This window comes from Solanum dulcamara, chromosome 1 (assembly GCF_947179165.1).
Source record: "Solanum dulcamara chromosome 1, daSolDulc1.2, whole genome shotgun sequence".
NCBI classification, from domain to species: domain Eukaryota; kingdom Viridiplantae; phylum Streptophyta; class Magnoliopsida; order Solanales; family Solanaceae; genus Solanum; species Solanum dulcamara.
In genome coordinates this window covers 43,542,813-43,549,960 of record NC_077237.1, presented here as the reverse complement: position 1 = coordinate 43,549,960, position 7,148 = coordinate 43,542,813, and positions in this window count along the sequence as shown.

Sequence of the window (7,148 nt, the reverse complement as noted above, 5' to 3'; positions counted from 1 at the left end):
GGAGCTTGGAATGTCTCTTAAGCTTCTTAGCAGTTACTATATGAGTCAGATAATCTACAATGCTATGAAATAACTCCAAGGAAGGAAGAATGTGATACCCTATAGTAGGGAAGGTTGGAAATAGGAGTTGGAGGCCAAGTAAAGAGTCGTAGGACTCGAATTACCTACGTAAGATACTAACTTAGAAATCCTACACACTTAAGCTACTTGAGTACACATCGAGCTTAAGTAGCAAGGAGTGCATATGCTCTTGAAGTAAGATAAGATTACGAGCTCATAAAAGAAAAATAAGGAAATGATGCGCCTACTCGAAGCAAGTAGGTGATGCACCTACTTATACCAGCAGGTGATGCACTTACTTAGGGTCAAGTAGGTGATGCAGTAGCTTGGGGTGGACCCCACTGCCACATGGCAGCATGTGATTGGCCACATAGGTTGAGGTGGCACCCTAGGAGGCTTCCACGGGTCACCCTATGGGGCTTCCACATGGTACCTTCTAAAGAGGTGTATATATATGTGTTAAGTGACTCTTATTCACATTTTTCATCCAGATCGCCAGCCAAAATAAAGAAACAAAACGTGAAGAACACAAGGAACAAGGCAGCCACAATTTTGAAAAATTAAAGGTAAGTTCTTCAATGTTTCTCCGTGAATTAATTATCTATGGTGTTACTCAACTACATGGAGATGTATATATGTGTCTTACGATGTCTACAAAATTAATTCTTCAGCTTTACACCTAGAAGAGGGTGAAAGAACAAAGAGAGAAAATGTTAAGAGCTAGTTAACAAATCCGTTTTAGAATGAGACTATTGTTAGTAATATTAGTATAACTTCTTGTGTACAACTTCATTTCGAGTGATTCAATATGTTTTGGAAAGGTATTTCATAGGTATATAACTTTAATTTAGCCTTTAAAATCCAATTTTGCTTTTATCTGCTAGAAAAAGGGTGATGAAGTATAAAGGAGGTACTGCCCAGATTTTGGTTTTGGGACATCTTACACAGACTGCTGTTGGTATTTTGGGCATATCGTTTTGTATAAAATTGATGTAGGTGTGATTAGAAATTGTATTCTACCCTAAGACACATGTCTATAACTTTTATGAAGGACATAAAGCCTATTTCCCTCAATTACCCCTTCGAAATGAAGCGACAATGCAAGACAGTAAGCTGTCCAGAATTCACGTTTTGATAGTCTGGAATAAGTTGTTTGGGGTTTATATTGTGTAATGTTGGTTTGAATTGATTGTATATATGTTGAAGATTGTTGTTGTTTGTTGGCTTTAGTTATTAGGGGTGTGATTGGAAATTTGGATAGGGCACATTATAGGGGAGGTGCTGCCCAATTTTCGTTAACGCCTTAACTAATTAAAGAACTAGTCGAGGAAATGAACAAGGAAGTAGATTCCATGAATACTAAGGTACAACTAAAGGTGCTGAAAAGTCAAGAGTGGTTGATATTCGTATTACTTCCATGTTGAATAGGTTCAAAGGACGACGAGGCGAATGTGATGAAGAGGGACTCGTACGAGGTATGTGAAGCTTTCTCTTGGCGTGTTTTTGGCATAGTGCGTAAAGCTATCTTTCTTTCCTGTTGGCATGTATTAGCCTAAGGTGGATTATGGATGAAATATAGGGATAATTCCATTCCCAGAACTCTAAGTATGCCTCATAATCCCTGTCCACTGCTTAGTATTGTAACTTCTACAAGAATTGAGCATTGCCTATTAAGGCTTCTACGTGCTAAAGAGTAGTGTATGAGAAACTATCTTTCCTTTATCTTGATATGTAATTGGTATAAAAATGAGATTATGATGCTATAGTTGTTCACCGATCACTAGGATGGGCCGGGTATGAGATATGTATATGATGACCACCTGAAGGAAAGTACAGACTATATAGAGTTTACTTTCTTTCTTTTCTGGCATGTCTTAGTGGTAAGTTAAATATGATGTGAGCTCCAGAGTAACTCCATTCTTAACATCTCCTATTTAATTTTGAATATCGAACTCTGATAGTAGTTGAACTATTTCCCTGGAAAATTCTATATGTTAAAGGCTCCAAGTCTTAAAGACTATACGAAACTAAGTGTTTTTGATTCCATAAATGATTTGGCCCTATGTTAATACATGTCTAGGGTCCCCGAGATTACTTTTGAGGCAGCCCATAATGGCATTTAGAGGACACTCAAGATAACTACACCGTTACTTGGGTCCTCAAACAAAAGCTTAACTTTCTTATTTTATCGAGTCTCTGATAATGATTTAAATTGCATATAGTTACTCACTACTCTACTCATGTATACTGTGACCCTTCTTTCACCGAGTCCCAAGCCGGGTACGTTATCGTGCACAATTCACTGCATTGTCCACCGAGCCCCTTACTAGAGGGTCAGGTACGTATGTATATATATGATGATGTGTTGTAGTAAGGTGGTGATGGCGTGGGGCCTATGATGGTTTCACAGATGTATTCACCGGATCCCTGGTAGGGCCGACTATATGGTATAATTTGAATATGTATGCTTTAGTAATTCATAGAGTTCAGGTACAGATTTCTGATTTGATATTTTATCCCCTATTCCTCTATCTTAGATATGCTTCCAGTCGTATTATGTTATGTTTTACATACTTAGTACATATATCGTACTGGCCCCCTTTCTTCGAGGGGCTGCATTTTATGCCCGCATGTACAGATGCAGGTTTTGGGAGTCCGTTGGCTTAGGATTCCACACAGCTTAGCTGGAAAAGGCTCCATTGTATCGGAACCTAGTTTTTGATACTGACCACAGATGTATAAAATTGGGTTGTCTATTCAGGGGTACGGCGGGGGCCCTGTCCCTCTATATGTTGTCGTTAATATTTTTAGAGGTCTGAAGATATGTATATGTGGGTTGTGTATATATCAGCTTGGTTCAAATGGGTCAACATGATGTATGGAATATATTATTACATTATGGCAGCCTTGGCGGCTTGCGTGCCCTTTCATGTTATGATGTAAATAAAAGACGCTACAAATATATGAAATGTTATGACCCATGGGGGTTCTTATGTACAAGTCATATTATTTGTAGTCCAATTTGATTACATTTGATTTATATAATGTATCTATCATTCCACTTAACCACAACTAATAAATATGTGTACGGGGGGTCCAGGTCGGACCCCAGTCATAGCCTACGGGGTTGGATCATGACATCCCCCTTGGGAACATTCATCCTGAATGGGACTCAATCTAGCATGAATGGAAATGGGAAGGAACATGACAACCCAACATGAAATGCAAAACATCTCAATAATGCATAAAACATGAAATCTTCAATCTCAAACAAACATTACTTTAAAATTCATTTCATGAACATGAATGCATATGAAAATATAAGAACAACTAAAACACATGATTTAGGATGATTGGATCATGAAGGAACTAAATACCTTAACTAGGAATAGAAGGAAAAAAGTGAGGATATTGGGGCATTATATCGGCTTCGGCTTCCCATGTAGCATCCTCAACCTCTTGATTCCTCCATAAAACTTTAAGTGAGGCTATTTCTTTATTTCTTGAATTTCTATTGTTTTGGTCTAAGATCTCAACAAGAACCGCTTCTAAAGAAAGAATCTCCTTAACCTCAATGATGTCCAATGGAACAATGGATCTCCTTAACCTCAATGCTGTCCAAAGGCATAATGGAGTTAGGATCACCAACAAAATTCCTCAATAATAACACATGGAACACCGAATGCATCGATGCCAAATCTGAAGGCAAATTCAACTCATAAGCCACCTTACCAATTCACCGCAAAATCTGACATGGGTTAACATAGCGGGGACTTAGCTTCTCTTTTTACCAAAATGCATCACACCCTTCATGGGCAAAACTTTTAAGTAAACCCAATCATTAACCTTAAATTTAATTTTCCTTCTCCTCACATCTGAATTAGACTTTTGTCAGCTTTGGGCCATTTTTAATCTTTCTCTATTGAGTCTAACCTTCTACATATCCTCAAATACCAACTTGGGTCCTATTAATGCAACTTCACCGATATCAAACCAACCGGCAGGGGATCTACACTGCCTATCATACAAAGCTTTAAATGGAGCCATATTAATGCTAGAGTGATAACTTTTATTATAAGCAAACTCTATTAATGGCAAATGGTAATCCCAATTTCCTTTAAAATGAATCAAACATGCTCTCAATATATCCTCTAATGTTTGAATGGTATGCTCAGCCTGACCATCATTTTATGGGTGAAAAGTTGTACTATGTTTTACTTGGGTACCAAGACCCTTTTAGAAATATCTCTAAAACTGAGTACCTCAATCCAAAATGATAGAAAATAGAATATCGTGAAAATTCACCAACTCTCGAATATATAATCTAGCATAGTCCTTGGATGAATATAAAGTCTTTACTAGGAGAAAATAAGCCGACTTAGTCATTCGATCAACAATTACCCAAATGGAATCATATTGCCTATAAGTACAAGGCAAACTTGTAACAAAGACCATATTCAAGGTTTCCCAATTTTAAGTAGGAATCTCTATGTCTTGAGCCAAACCTCCTAGTTTTTGATGCTCAACTTTCATTTTTTTACAATTGAGACACTTAGCCATGAATACACTTCTCTCAAATCTAGATAAATCTTTGTGGAATCGAGATTATTAGAATAATGCAAACTATGAGCTTCAAACAATATCATATCTTTCAGGCCATCAACATTTGAAACCCACAATCGGCCTTGATATATTAAAACACCATCTTCCCCTTGAGAAAAAGCCTCAATGGCTTTATATTCACCACAAGAGATGATTCAGAATCATTTTGCATAATAACACCACCATCTTCAGAATCAACTAATCGCACACCCAAATAGGGTAATCTATGCACATCCCGAATGAGTTCTTTCTTCTCATCCTGAATATGAGCAACATTGTTCATGGACAGTCTAATAAGAGTATTGGCAATTACATTTGTCTTACCCAAATGGTATAGCACACTCATGTCATAGTCTTTCAACAATTCAAGTTATCTTCTTTGTTGAAGTTTCAAGTCGTTTGGAGTGAACACATAGTAAACACTCTTGTGAATGGTGAAAACATCCACATGGACACCATAAAGATAGTGTTTCCACAACATCAAAGCCAATACCACTACCACTAACTCCAAGTCATGCATTAGGTAATTCTTCTCATCTGCGATGAGTTGCCTTGAAGCATAAGCTATCACTTTACCATTTTACATTACCACACAATCAAGAGCAACTCATGAAGCATCACAATACACAACAAACCCATCTAAACCTTCCTATAAAGTCAACACTAGAGAGGAGGTAAGCATATCCTTAAACTCTTGGAAGTTATTCTCACATACCTGTGACCATTGGAATTTCACCTTCTTTGTAGTCAAAGAAGTAAAGGGTGATGCAATGGAAGATAAAACTTCCACAACCATCTATAATTACCATCGAAGCCCAGGAAACTTTTATGTCGGAAGGATTCAATAGTCTAGGCCAATTCTTAGCTTCCTCGGCCTTCTTTGGATCAACCATAATTCCTCCTTAGAAACAATGAGATCAAGAAAAACAACTAACCTTAACCAAAATTCACATTTGCTAAACTTTGAATACAACTGACGGTTCTTGAAAATTTGAGTCACATTCCTAAAATGATCAGCATGCTCTCCCTCACTTTGTGAGTAAATCAAAATGTTATCAATGAAGATAATCACAAACATCTCCAAGTATTGCTTGAGCACTCTGTTCATCAAATCCATGAAAGGTTTAGAAGCATTCTGTCATGACCCAATCATGTAGGCCGCGACTGGGTTCTGACCTGGACCCCCGTGTACCTACCTATCAACTATAGTCAAACTGGACTACGTATAATGTGATACTTCTCACAAAAACCTCGATAGGTTAAAACTTTTTAATGTTCATATAGCCTCCTTTATTCGTATCGTATCATGAAAGGGCACGCAAGCCGACAAGGCTACCGTAACGTAAAAACATTTACAATACGCCATATAGGCAGAACTGAAATAAACTCATAAACAACTCACTTACATATGTCTACAGACCTCTAAGAATAGTAACGGTATCATATGGTGGGACAGGGACCTGCTTTACCTCTGAATAAACCAATATGTACTTTAATAGATCAGCATCAAAAGCTAGGCTCCGGAATAGTGGAGCACTTCCAACATAGCTGAGTGAAAATCCTAAGCTGACAGATCCCCAACATGTGTACATGTACCTGCAGGCATAAAACGCAGCCCCCTGAAGAAAGGAGGTCAGTACGATACATGTACTGAGTATATAAGCATAACATAACTGAGATAACAACTGAAACAGGGATGTAGGAAATCGAGTATAGCATTTAGTAGGGTACTGTACCTGCACCTCACAAAATAAAGTCCTGTATACCATTATCACGTACCATATCCGGCCCGCTCAGGGACTCGGTGTTATAAATACATCATCTACCATGATAGGCATATGCATATTATTAGCACTGTGTAATATACAGCCCGATCCATATATATATCAGGTTAGTGTCGAGGAGCGTTCGGCCTAATCCATATATATAACAATGCATATACGTGAACATAAAACTTGTTAGCATAACAAACATTTCCCGAATATCATCATAAGTTGTGTCAAAGAGTCTCTAGGTATAGGAGCTTACACCTCTAATCATTATTCAACATATATAAGGCTCAAGGATCATAGTTCAACTACTTCAAGGCCCTTAGCATTTAAAAGTGGGTACAAGTCGTGAGTTACATCCAGAATCTATAAATGGAGCTATTTCCAAAACTATGTTCTATGGTACCTATAGTCTAGTCTTTCTAGAAGTAGGATAGACAAGCTTTACATGTACCACTTTCTATCACATGGGAGGCTTGAAAAGTAATGACTCAACTTGTTACAGGAGTTCTAATCAGTAAGAAGTGAACAAGAGCCTTAACTCACACTCAGTGTTTTAAGAGTGGAATAACTTCTAATTTCATATACATAATACTTACACCTAAGTCATGCCAAAAGAGAAGAAGGGGTAGCTTTACATACCCATCCCTTTATAACGTATGGAAGGCTTGAGAAGTCCTAGTTTGATTACTATAAGAGTGCTTTCATCAAGGAGTA